The 22717-nt window shown below is 45.2% G+C and overlaps 1 protein-coding gene across 3 annotated transcripts in view; it reads right to left on the reverse strand.

Annotated features, from left to right (window-relative positions):
* Positions 1–22717, reverse strand: part of LOC123762245 (teneurin transmembrane protein Ten-m) — a 312258-nt gene that overhangs the window by 283731 nt on the left and 5810 nt on the right. The gene's annotated exons all lie outside the window — the stretch shown is intronic.

Consider the following 22717-nt stretch of genomic DNA (forward strand, 5'->3'; position numbering starts at 1 on the left):
CGTACATAATACGGCTCTTGCGACTAAAACACACGTGGACGACAGGGGAGCCGGTCGGCCGAGCGGACAGCACGCTGGACTTGTGATCCTGTGGTCCTGGGTTCGATCCCAGGGGCCGGCGAGAAACAAAGGGCAGAGTTTCTTTCACCCTATGCCCCTGTTACCTAGCAGTAAAATAGGTACCTGGGTGTTAGTCAGCTGTCACGGGCTGCTTCCTAGGGGTGGAGGCCTGGTCGAGGACCGGGCCGCGGGGACACTAAAGCCCCGAAATCATCTCAAGATAACCTCAAGAAGAAGGGTATAGACAAGGTGCTAAATATCTCAACTGAAAAACTGAACTCATTGGCAGTGGCTACACACTAGGGGCTAGATTCACGAAGTAGTTACGCAAGTACTTACGAACGTGTACATCTTTTCTCAATCTTTGACGGCTTTGGTTACGTTTATTAAACAGTTTACAAGCATGAAAACTTGCCAATCAACTGTTGTTATTGTTTTAAACATCCTCCAGGTGCTTCGGAGCTCATTAACTGTTTAATAATTGTAAACAAAGCCGCCAAAGATTGAGAAAAGATGTACAGATTCGTAAGTGCTTGCGTAACTCCTTCGTGAATCGTGCCCTAGGTATTTATACTAGGGAAAGCACTTGGACGAAAACTGGGAATTTGGCTGAAGATTTATGGAACAAACTAACGGATAAGATAATAAAGAGGTGCGGAAGCTGGAGTGTTTCAGACGTAGGCCAGACATGCGGGTGAGCAGGGATTGGGAATAGACAAGAGCTGTCTCTCGCATGGGTCAATGGACGCCAGGTTGCAAGCAGCCGCGTCCAACAGCCTGGTTGACCAGTCCAGCAACGAGAAGACGCCTAGTCGACGACCGGGCCGCGGGAACGCTAAGCCCCGAAATCATCTCAAGACAACCTTCAGGAGGGTCGGATCTGAACATTAGGCAATAACTTGACTATACTCACATGTAGTGTAACTCACTCCATTACCATAGCAGCTCTGAATGGGGGGTCTGAGTGTAGCCACAGACCCCCCCCCCCCCCCATGAATCAGGGAAGGGGTAGAGGAGGAGTAGAGCCACTGACCCCCATAAATCAGGGAGGGGGGGGGAGAGAGCCCGCATGCAACACGTGCACCATTACCCATTAGCTGGGCCAAGGGGGTGGTCCTGCCTACCCCTGTGGCTAAATACTTCACCCGCCCCTTGATGGATCACCAGGGGAAGGGGGAATGGGGAGGGGCAGGCTGTTGTAATGGTTGGGATTTGGGAGAGAATATTGCAATGGGGAGGGGAGGAGGAATGGGGTGGAGGGGAGGGGAGATACAATGGGGTAGTGGCGACGTGGGGAAGAATGGGTTAGTATTGGAGGGGAAACAGAGGGGTAGACCCCCAATTGGTGGATAACAGATGGTAGAATGCAGACGAGAGGTGAATGGACTCAGGAAGAACATGAAGAACATGCAAGGAAGAACATGAAGAACATGCAAGGAAGAACACAAGAACACAAGACAACAGGAAAATCATCACACACATTCCTTCACATAATCGAGTAATTATCAAACATAACTAACAGCTAACCTGCTGTCAAGAGGTCAGTAATTGTCGGAAAGTGTCAAGTATAATTGTTGTTGCTTTAATACACACACGACGACGCACACACACACACACACACACACACACACACACACACACACACACACACACACCCAGCCTTCCTTACATACACAATCTTTCTCATACGTTTCATACACACATGACCTGACTCTCTCACACACATGACTTATCACACAAGCCAAAAAAAACACGTATTAGAGAATTAACAATCCAATTAACAATTTCCAGATAAAACTTTACACTAACAGCAGATATATTATCAAATAATACCTGCAAGTAACCATTGTTTACAGCAAACTTAGAATCTACAAGTAATTTGCATTTATAAGTAAGCAAGTCACCAAAAGAACGCACCAAAGGTATGCAACACCTTTGTACCTCTACAGGTAATCCGTCATAATCTAACCTCCTTAATTAAGGAGATTAATCTCCTTAATCTCCACTTGGACACATTTTCCACGTGTCTTGATAGTGAACGTGATAGTGAACGTTCACTAGTGATAGTGAACTAGCTTCTTTAAATGCAAAATTCCTTCATAATTCACCAACGAGCTGACCTCCATCCTGGCCAGAGACCGGGCCACTGGGTCATTGACTTCCGGAACCAACAACAGGTAGATAGAACATATTGGAACAAGTGCAATATAGCCACAGTCCTCCTACCGACATATTATTTTTAAAACTCTCAAAGCTTTAAAATAAAAAAAAGCCTCCCGCCGCCATATTGGATTGAGGGATAAAGGAGGATTTAAGATCTTCTCGCATTAGTTCAAGGACGACTTGGCTGCTCCTCCAAGCCATCTATCCTTCTCTTACCTGAGTGGAGAGCGAGCATGGGACTCCAATCCGCCCTTACCCGTTACCTGTGTCGATTGTTGTAGTGGTGGAGGGCGTAGTGATGTGGTAATAGTGGTTGTCTAGTTTGGTGATTATAGATGTGCAGATGTTGGTTGTTGTAATGGTGGTAGAAATGTTGTGGTATTGGTGGTTATACGCGTATGGCTATAACTATAGTCGTAAAGCTATTACGACTATATAGCACTGGGAAGGGGTCAGGATAAGGATTTGGGATGGGACGGGGGGAAAGGAATAGGTGGTATTCGTGGCTGTGTTCATTGCAGTGATTCTGGTGGTGCTGGTGGTGGGTGTAGTGGAGTTAATGGTGAGGCTGTGTGGTTGTTGTGGCAGGGATTGTGGTAGTTGTAATTGTAGCAATCATCCTAAACCTTCATGAGGGTTTTTGTTTGGTTTACCTTGAGGATAGTGTACATACGGTTGCATTATCCTAAACACACACACACACACACACACACACACACACACACACACACACACACACACTTATAAACCTTTGAACTGAATACCTTTAACCAGTCTTGCGATTTACACAAACAGAACACCCTCTAGAGTAAAGGTTGTCAGTGGCAGCAATAGAGATTAAAAGAGCCATGGCCAGGCACCTGGGTACACGAGGGAGCCACACTGATATGTTGTAGCAATCTATGTAAATCCTCACAAAGATGAATTAAAATGACAAAAAAAATCAGCCACCAGAGGGTTTCATGGCTCTATCAGGACAGGTTTAAAGTCCATATCTAAAAGGTCTTTTAGCTTAAATAATACCCAGGCAAAAATTCGAAAATAGGACACAGGGTAGGAATCCATAGCGACACATGATTTATCAGGATCCAGTTTGAATTCCTCTTGACATCCCAGAATGCTACTCTCCCAGATAAAGGATTCCTCGCAGCGGTTCACACTAAGGAGCCCAACACAGGAAAGTGCCTTAATGCTAGCAGTGAGTTAGCACTGCTAGCACTTAATGCTAGCAGTGATATAGCATTAAGTGCAATAAATAGCACTTAATGCTATATATATATATATATATATATATATATATATATATATATATATATATATATATATATATATATATACCAAAAAAAGTTGTACCGTGTATTACAAAAATAATAATTGAACAAACTAACAAAGCGCGACAAAAGATAGCGATGCAAAAATTATTTATGAAACAAACCAAAAAAAACAGAATATATATATATATATATATATATATATATATATATATAACAAAAACAGAAAAATACAGAAATGAAAATGAAGAAACCTCACAGTGTGGGCCTGGAGCGACCCCCCCCCCTTCCCCCTCAGTGTTGAGGCCAGCTCCTGTTAATGTGTTAGTGTTTAGGGGGGGGGGCGGGGGGCGGATCCACAGCTGATCACAGGGCTTGGGGCAGGATTATGCAATCCGTCGTTTATGCACGCACGCACGCACGCACACACACACACACACACACACACACACACACACACACACACACACAGAAAAGAAAGAACTTTTTTAGTGTCAGAGTGGTTGACAAATGGAATGCATTAGGAAGTGATGTGGTGGAGGCTGACTCCATACACAGTTTCAAGTGTAGATATGACAGAGCCCGATAGGCTCAGGAATCTGTACACCTGTTGATTGACGGTTGAGAGGCGGGACCAAAGAGCCAGAGCTCAACCCCCGCAAACACAACTAGGTGAGTACAACTAGGTGAGTACACACACACACACACACACACACACACACACACACACACACACACACACACACACACACACACACACACACACACACACACACTGACCAATATACAAAAAGGGCGACAGACAAGAGGCACTGAACTACAGGCCAGTGTCCTTGACTTGTATACCATGCAAGGTGATGGAGAAGATCGTGAGAAAAAACCTGGTAACACATCTGGAGAGAAGGAACTTCGTGACAAATCGCCAACATGGGTTCAGGGAGGGTAAATCTTGCCTGACTGGCTTAATAGAATTCTACGACCAGGTGACAAGGATTAAGCAAGAAAGAGAAAGCTGGGCGGACTGCATTTTCTTGGGCTGTCGGAAAGCCTTTGACACAGTTTTCATAAGAGGCTGGTACATAAGCTGGAGTGACAGGCAGGAGTGACTGGTAAGGTGCTCCACTGGATAAGGGAGTACCTAAGCAATAGGAAGCAGAGAGTTAGTGAGGGGTGAGACCTCGGATTGGCGTGAAGTCACCAGTGGAGTCCCACAGGGCTCTGTACTAGGTCCTATCCTGTTTCTGATATACGTAAATGATCTCCCGGAGGGTAGACTCATTCCTCTCAATGTTTGCTGACGATGCCAAAATTATGAGAAGGATTAAGACAGAGGACGACAGCTTGAGACTTCAAGAAGACCTAGACAAGCTGACGGAATGGTCGAACAAATGGTTGTTAGATTTTAACCTAAGCAAATGTAATGTAATGAAGATAGGCGTAGAGAGCAGTAGGCTAGATACAAGGTATCATTTGATAGATGAAATTTTTCAAGAGTCAGAAAGACTTTGGGGTTGATATCACGCCAGGCCTGTCCCCTGATGCCCATATCAAGAGGATAACATCAGCGACATATGCCAGGTTGACAAATATAAGAATGGCATTTAGGAACTTGTTTAAGGAATCATTCAGAACTTTGTATACCACATATGTCAGACTAATCCTGGAGTATGCAGCTCCAGCATGGAGTCCATATCTAGTACCCGAGCTGAGAGGTGAGCTACGAGGAGAGACTGCGGGAATTAAACCTCACGTCGCTGGAAGTTAGGGGGGACATGATCACCACATACAAGATTCTCAAAGGAATTGATAGGGTAGATAAGGACATGCCATTTAACACAAGGGGCACACGCACTAGAGGACACAGGTGGAAATTGAGTGCCCAAATGAGCCACAGAGATATTAGAAAGAACTTTTTTAGTGTCAGTGGTTGACAAATGGAACGCATTAGGAAGTGATGTGGTGGAGGCTGACTCCATACACAGTTTCAAGTATAGATATGATAGAGCCCAGTAGGCTCAGGAACCTGTACACCAGTTGATTGACAGTTGAGAGGCGGGACCAAAGAGCCAGAGCTCAACCCCCGCAAGCACAACTAGGTGAGTACACACACCAATAATGAACACGCTAGGAAAAACACAGACAACTCTTAAATCCAAAACCGCTAAATACAGACGAGGTAAATTCAGGTAAACAATAAAGGCCAAAGTCATTAGACAGAAATAGGAGTACCTCGAGCTCTCTCAAATTCCACGTTTTCTGGCAAGCGTAATCAATCAGGTTGTTGTGGCTCGCATATCCTGTGGCTAAATATATTCACTTCAGCCAGGTAGATTCTTCCTACCTACCGTGCGATGGTTCCGGAAATCAACATGCCCGAGGCCCGGTCTCTGCCCAGGTCTCCTGGTTGGTGGTCTGGTCAACCAGGCTGTTAGACTGGTTGATCCAGCCAGAATTACTGCCATTATTGGCAAAATGCAGACAGACAAATAACGTCAGTTAATGAACGCTCTTAAATGAAAAATTTACATATAATTGATATATATATATATATATATATATATATATATATATATATATATATATATATATATATATATATATATATATATATATATATTTTTAGCAGTTACCTTTTATTGGTTATTTAGTAGCAGAAGGAGATGGGTTTTGTCTGAGTGCCAAATCAACATACCTGAAATAGAACAAAAGCTAATGTCATTATCACACATCAGTTAAACAGGCAAAATTCTGAAGCCCATCACAGTATTACTAGAGAGAGAGAGAGAGAGAGAGAGAGAGAGAGAGAGAGAGAAATCGTATTTCTAAAGAAAACGTGTTGGGTGAGGCTACAGAGCTGTGGTAGAGGAAGGTGAAATCTTACCACACACACACACACACACACACACACACACACACACACACACACACACACACACACACACACAGTTACAAACCAACACCAAGAAACTTCAATAATATTTACACCCACCGTCCAGGCTGCTAGACTACACCGGACACGGACTAACAACAGACGCTTGATACATCTGAGTGAGTACAATTAGGGAGTACTAATTGAGTACAATTAGGTGAGTACATCTCTGGTACTAAAATTCTCCTGTTTGGCGGGGTAGAAATAGCCTAAGCTACTCTGTCCCTTTGAGATGTATTTCTTTCTTGTCTCTCAATAAACATACTTGAACGTCTCCTGTTCTCAACACCAGTTATGAGTCGGTGACGAGCGGACCGTGAACTTGTACTTTACGTATATTATAATGACGGGAACAACCCTATCGAGAACAATTAGGTGGAAAGAGAACTGAATAACCCACAAGCTAGTGTGTTTGACCTTGAACTTACGCTCCCAAACAAGCACAATAACCTCAACACGTCGACCTTATTTCATCAAAGAAATAAAAATAGAAAATTTATTTCAATATCAACAGGATACTCAAATAGAAAAGACACACTAATCACTATTTCCCCTTAACTCGACTGGATTAGGTTTAAGAAATTGCAACCTGCATAACTAGTAAACAAGACATTCCTGTTGCATAGATCTGCAACAGCAAAAACATCATTATCGGAAGAATGCGCTATGGCAGCATGACTACTGCAGCACTTGGAATGGGTATGGCAACGGACCACAGGTTGGTGTAAGACAGTGGAGTGACGGAAGGCCCACTTGGGTCATCAGGGATCGAACGTAGACTCTGCAAGAAGCATAGTCGTGGCTGTGTCAGCCATTCCATGATGCTGGGCCTTGAGGTCCGCTTGTCATGTATTATAAGTTATCATGAACCAACCAGATCACTACCAACACTTGTGGGGGGTTAAACGAGGCTCGTCTATTCAAAAACAATTGCATAATACCCTTTCATAATTAGGTCTTTTATAGTCAACAGAAAGATGCATATTTATGTATGACTATGCCTAATGTATAAATGTATAATCATGATTGCAGGCTCCGGTGTATCCGACATGTGCAAAGGCATATTTTTCTTTCACTGCTTTTGTTAATATTTCCACCAATACATCGCGCGAAACTTTTGCAAAAAAAAAATCTTGCATAGGAAGCAGTGGGCGACACAGCAACAACTCCAGACACAAAAATTAACACTGCTGCAAACACGAAATTTATTTTTCTCTCACACTGTTTTCATCACACACAAAAAATAGCTTAAGCCTACCTTGCTTCAGACACACAAAAGGAGATTAATCCAAACTCCACACTGAAGCCTAGTGACATTCTGATAAGAATGATTCATTATAACCGCTGGATAAATGGGTCCCCTTATACCATTAATATCATTGTAAACGTTTGCTTCCTGTCTGCTATGAACACCTGCAAACCTTCCTGTTATCTTACAACAGGAAAGATAGCTAACAGGAGAATGCGCTGAGCAAGTATGACTCTAAAGCACAAGGAAGTGATATCCAGGAACCATCTTCTTGAGGTTATCTTGAGATGATTTCGGGGCATAGCGTCCCTGCGGCCCGGTCCTCGACCAGGCCTCCTTTTTGTTACACACCCCCAGGAAGCAGTCCGTAGCAGCTGTCTAACTCCCAGGTATCTATTTACTGCTAGGTGAACAGATGCATCAGTGTGAAAGAAACCCTGCCCATTTGTTTCCGCCTCCACCGGGAATCGAACCCGGAACCTCAGGACTACGAATCCGAAGCGTTGTCCACTCAGCCGTCAGGCATGGCAGGAAGTGCAAAATAGCCCTGTTTAAAATCAGAGGTGCGATAGGTATGCTGACAAGTCTCTCAGCATTAAGAACCCAAGACCCGGATTCACGAAGCAGTTACGCAAGCACTTACGAACCTGTCCCTCTTTTTTTCAATCTTTGGCGGCTTTGTTTACAATTATTAAACAGTTAATGAGCACCGAAGCACCAGGAGGCTGTTTATAACAATAACAACAGTTGACTGGGAAGTTTTCATGCTTGTAAACTGTTTAATAAATGTAACCAAAGCCGTCAAAGATTGAGGAAAGATGTACACGTTCGTAAGTACTTGCGAAACTGCTTCGTGAATCTGACCCCAAGACTTTTCTACTCTCTCCCTCCCTCATTCTCCCTCTACATATAAGGACCATAACAAACCGACCTCTTGCTACGGGCTCACCATAGCCCGTGCTGCTTGGAACTTGTTCCGAGTAGCTGAATCTATAACAACAGCCGACCTCTCACAGTGTTTGAAAGGTAATTTATTGAACAGCTGTAAAGAACACCACATCAGTCTGGCGTGATTCAGACGCCAGAGTGCAAGCAGCTGCGTCCAACAGCCTGGTTAACCAGCCGGTGTGGCCTGGCGTAACCAACACTAATTAACGCAAGGTGTGTTGCGGAGTGAAGGAAACGCCTACAGACTTGGACCATCAGAGCCGAACCACTTGGGAGGGACTATCTCGCTTGCTGCAGGTCTGCGTTCAATCCCCGACCGTCCAAATGATTGAACACCCTTTCTTTCAATATTTCATTCCTCTGCAATCTAAAATCCTTATCCTCTTATCCCTTCTGAGTGCTATATAGTCGTAGTGGCTTAGTGCTTTCACCGAATAATTACCTAACCTCTCCGTCCCAACCAGGTAAGGTTCTAGTCATTGGACATAAATAATCTAATCACTCCCAGTGTGACAGTAATGATGCTAGTGTGTGAACCATCCGGCCGTAGACAACCAATCACTTCATTACACACAGAAATCACAATTGCGTGATGTATCAAATGAACAAATCCACAAGGGCACCTCTTGTGCTCTCGGACGCAGGTTCGAATCCTCATCACGGCCCATGTGGATTTGTTCAACTAATCACCTGTCACCTGGGAGACAGTGCCAGGCACTCCAGTCTAAGTGTGACAAGCAAGAGCAATAATCAGAGGCACTTTAGAGTCATTAACGCTCCCGCCATACCCACAATGCCACCATTAATTAGAACCAGAAATAAAGCGTAATTATTTTTTCTCGTTAACTGCTCAAACTTCAAAGACCGTTTCATTTTAATACTCCCGAGGTAAATGAAGTGTATTAAATGATTTTTTAATGAGTTATCGCATTTACGTATGAAAATGGCGGGGGAATAATTTCATGGGGATTATTCCCCGCAGCGATCGATTATTCCCTGCACCGATCTACCAGGATCAGTGTGTGACAGGGGGGTGCGGGGAGGGGGGGGGGGGTTGGAGGGTGTTCACTTAAATATGCTCCCCCTAAATGTGCTTGCATGGTTGAGCTCCGACTTCTGAGCCCCGCCTTACGGGCTTTCAGTCCCTTGGTGCAGTTTTTTTTATTATTATTTTCTACCACAGACGTGGCCACACATTAACAATGCTAACCAGCATATATACATTTTCTTCTGTCCTCAGTGGACAGGGTGAGAGATTTGTTAAACATATAGTTCAAGGGTTTATTGAACAAGCAACCACAGGTGATTGTAGTGCTTTTAAAATGCTAAGGTAAGCTACACGTAGCTTAACCTTGGTGCAATGACTCCAGACTTTCCTCTTTCTTGTCATATCTATTTCAATATCTATTATATTATCTCTCTCTCTCTCTCTCTCTCTCTCTCTCTCTCTCTCTCTCTCTCTCTCTCTCTCTCTCTCTCTCTCTCTCTCTCTCTCTCTCTGTTCATTCCATTTGCTCGCTTCACTAACGGTAAAGATCTTTCTTTCATCTCTGTGACTCATCTGTGTCTCCAATTCCTATCCATGTCTCCCTAGTTTACTTATATTGAACATGTCCTGCTTTATCAATCATATTAATTTCCCTGAGAATCGTGAATGTCGTTATCATGTCTCCTCGATGCCTTTTCTCTGCAAGTGAGGTATAGTTCAGCTCAGTTAGGGTTTCATAATTATATAATGATAGCAGTTGTGGTAGGAGCCTCAGAGGCACACCCCACGACGTCTTAACATTTCATGATGTGCTTTTTGAAGACAGGGATCTTGGGGCTCCACGACGGGCCTGCAAACTATGTTATTTTCCCCCTCGCACCACCACCACTAACGAAGCCACTAACCACGCACCACCACCACTAACGAAGCCACTAACCACGCACCACCACCACTAACGAAGCCAATAACCACGCACCACCACCACTAACGAAGCCATTAACCACGCACCACCACCACTAACGAAGCCACTAACCACGCACCACCACCACTAACGAAGCCACTAACCACGCACCACCACTACCACTAACGAAGCCACTAACCTCATACCACCACCACCACTAACGAAGCCACTAACCACGCACCACCACCACCACTAACGAAGCCACTAACCATGCACCACCACCACCACTAACGAAGCCACTAACCATGCACCACCACCACCACTAACGAAGCCACTAACCACACACCACCACTAACGAAGCCACTAACCTCACACCACCACCACCACTAACGAAGCCACTAACCACGCACCACCACTAACGAAGCCACTAACCACGCACCACCACCACCACTAACGAAGCCACTAACCACGCACCACCACCACCACTAACGAAGCCACTAACCACGCACCACCACCACTAACGAAGCCACTAACCACACACCACCACCACTAACGAAGCCACTAACCACGCACCACCACCACCACTAACGAAGCCACTAACCTCACACCACCACCACCACTAACGAAGCCACTAACCACGCACCACCACCACCACTAACGAAGCCACTAACCACACACCACCACCACTAACGAAGCCACTAACCACACACCACCACCACTAACGAAGCCACTAACCTCACACCACCACCACTAACGAAGCCACTAACCTCACACCACCACCACCACTAACGAAGCCACTAACCACACACCACCACCACTAACGAAGCCACTAACCACACACCACCACCACTAACGAAGCCACTAACCACACACCACCACCACCACTAACGAAGCCACTAACCTCACACCACCACCACCACTAACGAAGCCACTAACCTCACACCACCACCACTAACGAAGCCACTAACCACGCACCACCACTAACGAAGCCACTAACCACGCACCACCACCACCACTAACGAAGCCACTAACCTCACACCACCACCACTAACGAAGCCACTAACCTCACACCACCACCACTAACGAAGCCACTAACCACACACCACCACCACTAACGAAGCCACTAACCTCACACCACCACCACTAACGAAGCCACTAACCACGCACCACCACTAACAAAGCCACTAACCACGCACCACCACCACCACTAACGAAGCCACTAACCACGCACCACCACCACCACTAACGAAGCCACTAACCTCACACCACCACCACTAACGAAGCCACTAACCACGCACCACCACTAACGAAGCCACTAACCACGCACCACCACCACCACTAACGAAGCCACTAACCTCACACCACCACCACTAACGAAGCCACTAACCTCACACCACCACCACTAACGAAGCCACTAACCACACACCACCACCACTAACGAAGCCACTAACCTCACACCACCACCACTAACGAAGCCACTAACCACGCACCACCACCACCACCACCACTAACGAAGCCACTAACCACGCACCACCACCACCACTAACGAAGCCACTAACCTCACACCACCACCACCACTAACGAAGCCACTAACCTCACACCACCACCACCACTAACGAAGCCACTAACCTCACACCACCACCACTAACGAAGCCACTAACCACGCACCACCACCACTAACGACAAGAACAATAAAGCCAGGCAAACCAAGTCAAAAGAGCATTCCTACTCGCCACGTTAAACACAAGCTCTCAAATGCATGCATAAAATCTCTCCCATCCGCCCTCAAAGGGCCTCCTATACACACCAAAACCTTCAAGAGGAATTGGTAAAGCAGGGAAGAGAAGATTGGAAGATGAGGAATGGAAGAGAAAGACAGGCATGGGAATAAGTGGAATGGAAGGGGATGACAGGCATAGGGAACAAGTATTCACCTAGTTGTACTTGCGGGGGTTGAGCTCTGCTCTTTCGGCCCGCCTCTCAACTGTCAATCAACTGTTACTAACTACTAAAAAGTGGAAGAGGAAGACAGGAAGGATAGAGTGTGGAAGGGGAATGATGTGGTGGGAGTGTGTTGACCATTCCGATGATAAGGGCGATACAAGGCAGACGGAGCCAGTTGTGCACAACTGGCTCATTAGAGGTCAGTTGTGGAAGTCAAGAATGCATTAAATGAAAATAAGTTTGAGACAGGCGGAGAATGGAGGCCACGATGGAGGAAGAGAAGCGAAAAGAGAAAGAGAGATTAATAGGAAATGTAGAAGAGAAAGAGAAGAGGAAGAGATAAGAGGGGAACAACATAAAAAAAAAGAGATAAAAGGCACGAAGATATGGACTTGAGGATGAATGATGGATACAGCGGATGAATGATGAATAAAGAGGATGGACGATGAATATACCTATTCATCATCCATCCTCTTGGAGGGAGCCGGTCGGCCGAGCGGACAGCACGCGGGACTTGTGATCCTGTGGTCCTGAGTTTGATCCCAGGTGCCGGCGAGAAACAATGGGCAGAGTTTCTTTCACCCTATGCCCCTGTTACCTAGCAGTAAAATAGGTACCTGGGTGTTAGTCAGCTGTCACTGGCTGCTTCGTGGGGGTGGAGGCCTGGTCGAGGACTGGGCCGCGGGGACACTAAAAGCCCCGAAATCATCTCATGATAACCTGAAGATAACCTAACCAGGATGGAAGAGAGAGAGAAGGGCGTCGAAAGGGAAACTACAAAGCTGTTTGGGTAACAGCACAATGAGACATTTGCAGTGGGTAGGAACACTTTTGCCAGGCTGGGAACACTGTTGCCAGGATGGGAACGGTGTTGCCAGGCTGGCAACGGTGTTGAGAACGGTGTTGACAGGGAAAAAATGGTGTTGCAGGGGAAAATGAACTGGGAACTGTAAGGAGTGGGATGTCACGTTGGTCAAACACGTCAACTCCCAGGAACTGGGTGAGAGAAGCGAGGGAGGGAGGCTGCTCGCAGGGAAGGAAAGGGAGGGAACTCAAAAAGTAAATAAATGGAGGAAGCGAACACAGAAGAAAGAAATGGAGCTCACATAAACGGGAAACGAGGGAAGGACATCACAGGAACGGTGAAAGAGAGAGAGAGAGAGAGAGAGAGAGAGAGAGAGAGAGAGAGAGAGAGAGAGAGAGAGAGAGAGAGAGAGAGAGAGAGAGAGAGAGAGAGAGAGAGAAACAGACCTTAACGACCATAAGAGGCATGGAAAATACAAAGAAGGAAATGGGATAAATTGATAAGAGGCAAGAGCCCGAGGCAAAGAGAGGGAGGAGGAGAAGAGAGGACGATACCAGAAGAAGCGAAACAAAGGGAAGATGAAGGGGAAACGATAACATCAGAAATGGAAGACAGGAAATACCGGACGAGGGAGAAGAGAAAATACACAGTGAAGGAGAACGAAGCGAGAGGGAGAAAAGAGAAAGGGAGTGAGAAGAAAAATGATTGATAGCTTGATTGATAGCGTCTAAGGAGGTAGGCGGAATGGAATAGAAGGGACAAGGGTTAGTGGAGGGGGGGGGGGGAGGAGGGAGGGGGACGTGTAGGGGTTTACAGGAAGGGGGGGTTGAGAGAGGGGGGGGGGGTTGAGTTGAGTTGGTGGTGAAAGATCTAAATTACTTCCATAGAGTAACACAGGATAAATAACACACACACACACACACACACACACACACACACACACACACACACACACACAATAAGTCTGTACACACTGCACAACACATCTACGTCATCAATCACAAACACATTAGTTAAAACCTTTAAACCCCACAAACACAACTAGAAACAAAACAAACACACATAAAATCAAACACCAACCCCCCCCCCCTAACAAAAAAAATTCAAGCATCCTATTAACTGTATTAAATCCACATTATAAAAACAAAAATATAAAAAAAAAACGAATGAAAACGGGAATATTAAACCACACTTTAAACTTGACGGTATAACTAATGTAAAATAATGTATACATAAACTAATATAATGTAACATAAATGAAGTACGAGTGAGAGAATACAATATACCAGGGGGCGTAGAGCCACCACTCATCACAGGTGGGTGACAAGTGGGGGGGGGGGGGGGGAATTTCGCGCACCCCCCCCCCCATTTTTTAAGCTGGAATTTAACTTGTCAGAGTGAATTCATGAATTCTTTCATTCCATTTTTCTGATGTTACGGGCTTTTGTTAAAAAAATACCACAGGTTTAATGCCATTTGGATGCACTTTACGGTTCTGGGGTAGAGAGAGAGAGAGAGAGAGAGAGAGAGAGAGAGAGAGAGAGAGAGAGAGAGAGAGAGAGAGAGAGAGAGAGAGAGAGAGAGAGAGAGAGAGAGAGAGAGAGAGAGAGAGAGAGAGAGAGACAGAGAGAGACAGATTCAGGCAAACCTTAGTACTTGAATGGAGACGGACTAGCACGAGAAATATCCACGACATTTAAAATCACATTCTCAAGAGGAAATACATGACTAAAAATTAGGATAAATTTAGTATAATAACAGATAAAATAACAATAAACCATCACAATTAAAAAGAAACTATCCAGCATGGTCATGAGTCAAATTATAGGCTGGATAACGACTCTTAACAAGGGATTACTCTTAATAAATTAGTACTCCCCAGGATCGAACACTCTTGCAAGTCCATCCCGTTCTCTTGATCCGCCACTACGTAAAAAATCCAACCTCCTAACTTAGCCAGAAACGTACAAACCCAAACAGCCCACCTATCGAGTTCGTTGCATAGAAAACGCAGATATTTGCGAGGGGTTATTTTTCATTGCCGATTCCATTTATAGCGCTAGTTACGATAAACGTAAAAAGCGCGACCTATTAGAGAACCAACTGCCCCATCAGGCAAAATTCTTGATGCTGAGAATGTGCAGTGGAATTAACATGTTAATTCCAGCTGTTAATGATCGTGCAGAGAACATTAACAGCCGGAATCTATTCAATAATAAACCTAAATTTATGGGAATATCTTAAATTTCAACTTGTGTTCCCTGGAAGGCAGACGTGAGACATGCCATGATCTACATCTGATAATATTATGACCCGCGTTCGAAATACACACACAGAAATAACTCCTTAAGGGATCACTGATTGATGAAGATTAAGCCACCACAATCAGTGGCAGCACGGGCATGAATAACCCCGTAGGTGGTAGATATTACGAGTGAATGTGATCTGCGGTCGTGTAGCATCTTGAAGTGTCTCTTGGGGCCTCTAAAGGAACAATATGTGCATGATACATATGAAATATGTATCATGCACATATTGATACATATGTCCCATTATAAAATACTGAATACAGTCCCATTACAAAAGACTCCTGACACTAATACCTTTATTAAAGATTTCTTTCCGTTCTATTGTAGGTTTATGGTTTGATTTGGATTTTGTTCTAGATTTAATTGACTTATTCTACCCACAACCCAGGAGCGGGTCATATTCATTTCCTGGTTGATACCTGGTTGATACCTGGTTGGTTATCAGGTTGGTTACCAAATTCCCAGACTAACTCACAATTAATCTAATACAACGCATCACAGACACCTGAAATATCTACAGTCGTCCAAGAGGAACACATCACAGCACATCACAGCCGAGGGCATCGTCCAAATACCTTTTTTCTGCGGCCCAATATCGGACCTCCAATAATACACAGATTTGAGTATTTCACTAAAAGGGTTTCAGATAACTGTCTAATATAGGATTTCACTGTTCGGATAATAGTCTCCTGTTAACCGAGATACACAAAGCTGATCAATGGCAATTCTAATGAAAAGACTTTCAATCGTACATATAACTTCATAATCGGATTTGGATGAAATTTTAAATTATTAAAATCACGTATTCTTGGAATTAATGTTTATTTCGCTACTTCCTGAATGTTACAGAAATTAATAGTTTCAGTTTGCAACTTGTAATATTTACATTGAACTATTAAGTCATTGTTGCAATGTGAAAAGAATAATTGCATCATTTTTTATCAAATATCAACAATATCGAGGGGGATTATTATCCTGGTGGAGTTGACCAGAGCACACCAAGTCACCTCTTCAGGTCTTCCTTCACTACCACGATCACCACCACACTACCACAGTCCCCACTACCAGACACCACCACACTACCAAGATCACCACCACCACACCAGACACCACCACACTACCAAGATCACCACCACCACACCAGACACCACCACACTACCAAGATCACCACCACCACACCAGACACCACCACACTACCAAGATCACCACCACCACACCAGACACCACCACACTACCAAGATCACCACCACCACACTAGACACCACCACACTACCACAGTCACCACCTCCCTCCACAACACTCACCACTACATCACCAGGATCACTAAGCACCGTGGAAGAGAGCCAACATCACCCAAAAGACTTCTCATTTCCGAACCAAAACAAAGACCAGATGCGTGTCGCTGAAATTCCGGGTTATTCACTATTACAATTCCCGTTCCAAAGTCAGCCTGGGGGCCTTTTGTGAGCCCGTCACGCAAGTTTTCAATTGTGGTCACGAGTCAGTCTGGGACCTGCCAGGTCGAATGTTTGTCAATAATAAACAAGAGAGAGAGAGAGAGAGAGAGAGAGAGAGAGAGAGAGAGAGAGAGAGAGAGAGAGAGAGAGAGAGAGAGAGAGAGAGAGAGAGAGAGAGAGAGAGAGAGAGAGAGAGAGAGAGAGAGAGAGAGAGAGAGAGAGAGAGAGAGAGAGAGAGAGAGAGAGAGAGAGAGAGAGAGAGAGAAAGGAATACAGAGTACCAGGTCGAAGGACATTATAAAACAAATAATTCACACAATTTAAGTATTAATGACATCAAACCTTGCTTGATAACAACACTAAGTTACTATTCAGTTTGGCCACACTTGCATAGTTAAGTATTTAAGGTTACGTACGAGTACAGAAGTCAGTCCGGTCAACATTACCAAGAGGGAAACTAATGAGGGCAATGTTGCATTCTGCATTTTGTATGAACTTTGTACTTTGTATTCACATAGTGGCGCTACAAAGGGCTCGAACATCTGCTCTTAAGTCCCCCCCAGCTTTCTACCATCGGGAGTTCAACGTAGTGAACTCCTGTTCACTGTTTTTTTTTTCACTCGGTTTTTATCATCATATTTACATTTAAAACTAAGTATCGAAATAACTTCGACAGCTTTCTTATCTAGTCCTCATTTCACTTCCTCGGTATCAATACACTTCCTCAGTGTATTGTATTGATATATATATATATATATATATATATATATATATATATATATATATATATATATATATATATATATATATATATATATATATATATATATATATATATATATGACAATGTCAGACCACGGAGGAAAATGAAACAGGAATTTCCTTAAGTACTTTCGTATATTAAATACATCTTCAGAAGGAATCTTCATTCCTTCTGAAGATGTATTTAATATACGAAAGTACTTAAGGAAATTCCTGTTTCATTTTCCTCCGTGGTCTGACATTGTCACATTCTTAATCACGTGTTTATTTTCGTGATACACACACACACACATATATATATATATTATATATATATATATATATATATATATATATATATATATATATATATATATATTATATATATTTATATATAAAGTGCATGGAATTAATAATGACCCAACAGGAGCTCACACCAGTTGATTAATAGTTAAGAGGCAGAGCCCAACAGTTGAAGCTCAACCCTGCACACACTGCCAGGTAAGTACACAAATGGACACTATCCAGCAGCAGTGAGAAACTATCCTACATAGATCGCCAATGTAATTTGTGTTTTGATTTGTGAGGAGCTCGGCTGGAATTAACATATTGTGGCGGCGTGTATAAATCTGCACACTATGTCTTGTCCACGGCGCCACGGACCAGCTGATCAAGGTTAACAATATTTATCTCTTCATCAGGCTCTTAAGAGCCCAACCACACAAGGCGGTGAGAGAGAGAGAGAGAGAGAGAGAGAGAGAGAGAGAGAGAGAGAGAGAGAGAGAGAGAGAGAGAGAGAGAGAGAGAGAGAGAGAGAGAGAGAGAGAGAGAGAGAGAGAGAGAGAGAGAGAGAGAGAGAGAGAGAGAGAGAGAGAGAGAGAGAGAGACAGAGATTGAAAGAACACCGAAAGAGACAGAAAAATAAATCCTAATCTAAGTCCCAACAAGCAATCCACGCCAGAAATATATATTAGCAACAAGTTTTCCATCAAAGTCATGACAGCCTCATCAAAGTCTCATTACCAGTCGTGTTTACTGATCGGCGAGTGTCGCGACTCAACTTTGTACCACTAGTAAGACGCGCGTCCCACAACACCCATCTCCCACACACCACCATAACCTTACAAGCTTAGCAAGCTCCCAGAACACGGTGTTCCCACCATGGAGTGGTGTCTCCACGTGCTCAAACTCAAGTGGATTTGTTGACCAAACCATACGCTAGAAAGTGAAGGGACGACGACGTTTCGGTCCGTCGTGGACCATTCTCAAGTCGATCATTCTCTCAATCGACTTGAGAATGGTCCAGGACGGACTGAAACGTCGTCGTCTTCCCTTCACTTTCTAGTGTGTGTGGTTTGGTCAACACATTTCAGCCAGGTTATTGTGACTCCTCGTCTGCACAAGTTGGATTTGTGTCTCGCCATTCAACTCTATGAACAAAACCGGAATCATCACAAATAATAACTGTAACGCACTATCGAGATAATTTTACATAGTTACAATAAAAGCTTCAAAGCCAAAATGTGAATTTCGTAACATTTAAATCAATCTTGTTGAAATTGACTCAACCAATCGCACGCCATCCACTGCTCACCACGAACTAAATAATAATTACAAAAAAATATTAATTGCTTTTCTACTTCCAAAAAGGTCATTCTCAATAGGCCTAGGCAAAATATTATTTATTCGGCTTAAGTAAACCCAACCAACCCATTTCCCCAGCTGTCAAAACTAGTCTTGGTTTTCTTCTCTTTGTGAAGGGGGCGGGGAATGGGGGTGGGGGGTGGTGAAGGGGGCGGGGAATGGGCGTGGTGAAGGGGGCGAGGAATGGGGTGGGGGTGGTGAAGGGGGCGGGGAATGGGAGTGGGGGGTGGTGAAGGGGGCGGGAAATGGGCGTGGGGGGTGGTGAAGGGGGCGGGGAATGGGCGTGGGGGGTGGTGAAGGGGGCGGGGAATGGGCGTGGTGAAGGGGGCGAGGAATGGGGGTGGGGGTGGTGAAGGGGGCGGGGAATGGGGGTGGGGGGTGGTGAAGGGGGCGGGGAATGGGCGTGGGGGGTGGTGAAGGGGGCGGGGAATGGGCGTGGTGAAGTGTGAGTGAATGCGGGGGTGAGGGCGGAGAATGGGCGTGGTGAAGGGGGCGAGGAATGGGGGTGGTGGGTGGTGAAGGGGGCGGAGAATGGACGTGTGGGTGGTGAAGGGGGCGGGGAATGGGCGTGGGGGGTGGTGAAGGGGGCGGGGAATGGGGGTGGGGGTGGTGAAGGGGGCGGGGAATGGGCGTGGGGGTGGTGAAGGGGGCGGAGAATGGGCGTGAGGGGTGGTGAAGGGGGCGGAGAATGGGCGTGAGGGGTGGTGAAGGGGGCGGAGAATGGGCGTGAGGGGTGGTGAAGGGGGCGGAGAATGGGCGTGAGGGGTGGTGAAGGGGGCGGAGAATGGGCGTGGGGGTGTTGTAAGAGTATCAAGTGTAGTGAGGGGAAGATGGGGTCTGGGGTGTAGTGTGGGTACCAGCCGTAGTGATGGGGGAGGATGGGTGGTGGCCAGGGTGTAGTGAAGGGGGTAGACATGTGAGAACTTTACAATTTCTTTTGAGAACTTTACAAGTTCTCTTAAGAACTTTACAAGGACGCTGGCTGGTAGCCTACTTTCATTTTCATCCCATAATTACCAACGGACAAAATATGGGGTATTATTGCACACAGAAATCACAATAGCGTGATGCATCAAATGAACAAATCTACAAGGGTCGTGACGAGGATTCGAACCTACGTCCAAGAGCATCCCGGTAAGTAAGAACTTACTGGCATGCTTACAACTTACATAGCAGTAAGAACCAAATAAGTTCAGCAGAACTTCTGGTTTCAACTCTTTTGACCATGTCGTAGCTCAGTCGATTAAGGCAGCGTCTGGGATGCTCTCGGATGTAGGTTCGAATCCTCGTCACGGCCCTTGTGGAACCAAACTTTCTACGCATTGGACGGTTAGGTTAGGGTGGTAGCATGGGTACAGGCTTTGTATTACCCTTTATTTTGACCGTTGCGGCCACTCAAAAGGCCGGGATAGGTAACCTAGGTAGGCTGGTCAGTAGGCCTACAGGCCTGTCACTCAGGTCTGACCCATAACTCACCTACAGCCCCCCCCCCCCCATCCACCCTTGTTCACGTGAGAGCAAGCGCGCACACGAGCGCGCGCACACACACCAAAAAAAAAGCACCGACTACAGTTAGTTCAGTAAATTGAATAAAAGCACTTTTGTTTAAATGTTTTTAAATTCATTTGCGTACGTAAAATAATTATCATATTTGACTCTTTAAGGCAATTTTTTTTTAAACTGTTTTGCAACTATTTCAGCATTAAAAAATATGATATTCTCCGTGCAAAAGTTAGACTTGTGTACTGGTTATATTTCATCCGGAACCTGTAATTACTCCATTTGATGACGCATTCTGGTTGATACCTGGTTGATACCTGGTTGATACCTGATTGATGGGGTTCTGGGAGTTCTTCTACTCCCCATTCTGCACATTACGCAATATATTATTATGATTAACGAAGCAAATAAAACTCGGTTGTTCGGTAGTTTATGTATTGCTCAGGTTAACTACTATGAAGCATTCCTCATTCCTGTACAATGATGTACAGGTTTCGTAAGCAGAGGGTTGATGAATATCGGCCTTAGGCAAACACTCGCATCACATCTTACCATGAGGGTAATGGGTTTCCCATATGTTGGGAGGCAGTGAGGTGGTTTGTTGACCTTAAGCCAGGAGAAGTGTAACCTTACAGGGTCAGGTGCTGGGTCCTCGTGTTGTCTTTCCTGTGATCTGTTTGTCCCAACCCCCTCGACCACCAGTACTGTCTGCCTATCCCCTATCCCCTCAAACTTTATGCATCCCGGGGAGCCGGTCGGCCGAGCGGACAGCACGCTGGACTTGTGATCCTGTGGTCCTGGTTTCGATCCCAGACGCCGGCGAGAAACAATGGGCAGAGTTTCTTTCACCCTATGCCCCTGTTACCTAGCAGTAAAATAGGTACCTGGGTGTTAGTCAGCTGTCACGGGCTGCTTCCTGGGGGGGTGGAGGCCTGGTCGAGGACCGGGCCGCGGGGACACTAAAAAGCCCCGAAATCATCTCAAGATACCTGGTTACCTGGTTGATGGGGTTCTGGGAGTTCTTCTACTCCCCAAAGATAACCTCAAGATAACCTTTATGCACCCCCTCAACACCAGTCACTATACGATCGACATACAACTCACGGAGCACAAAACAATAAGTCACCTAACCACTTGAAGTAGTCAGTAGAGCGGCGGCCGCGCATCTTGCAGGGTCGGCGTTCTATCCCAATGGTCGAAGGAGCGGTTGGGCTCCTTCACTCCATCTTCACATCCCCTTACCCTCCCCTCCCATCCTCACGAGTCTGGAGTAACGAGGCTCCACACCCAAATGCTTTCTTATCATTAAAACATGCACTAGATATTTACATTATGTAGTGATAATCTATCTCCGTCATAATCTTTCAGTTAGACAAACAAAATAGTTAGCTTCGTTCTTAGTTATGTATGGACCAATGGAAAACACAGTGTGTGTGTGTGTGTGTGTGTGTGTGTGTGTGTGTGTGTGTGTGTGTGTGTGTGTGTGTGTGTGTGTACTTACCTTAGTTGGGCTTGCGGGGGTTGAGTTCTGGCTCTTTGGTCCCGCCTCTCAACCGTCAATCAACAGGTGTACAGGTTCCTGAGCCTATTGGGCTCTATCATATCTACACTTGAAACTGTGTATGGAGTCAGCCTCCACCACATCATTGCCTAATGCATTCCATTTGTCTACTACTCTGACACTGAAAAAGTTCTTTCTAACGTCTCTGTGGCTCATTTGGTCCATGCAATGTGTGTGTGTGTGTGTGTGTGTGTGTGTGTGTGTGTGTGTGTGTGTGTGTGTGTGTGTGTGTGTGTGTGTGTGTGTG

Source organism: Procambarus clarkii, chromosome 2 (assembly GCF_040958095.1).
Source record: "Procambarus clarkii isolate CNS0578487 chromosome 2, FALCON_Pclarkii_2.0, whole genome shotgun sequence".
In the NCBI taxonomy this organism is placed as follows: Eukaryota; Metazoa; Arthropoda; class Malacostraca; order Decapoda; family Cambaridae; genus Procambarus; species Procambarus clarkii.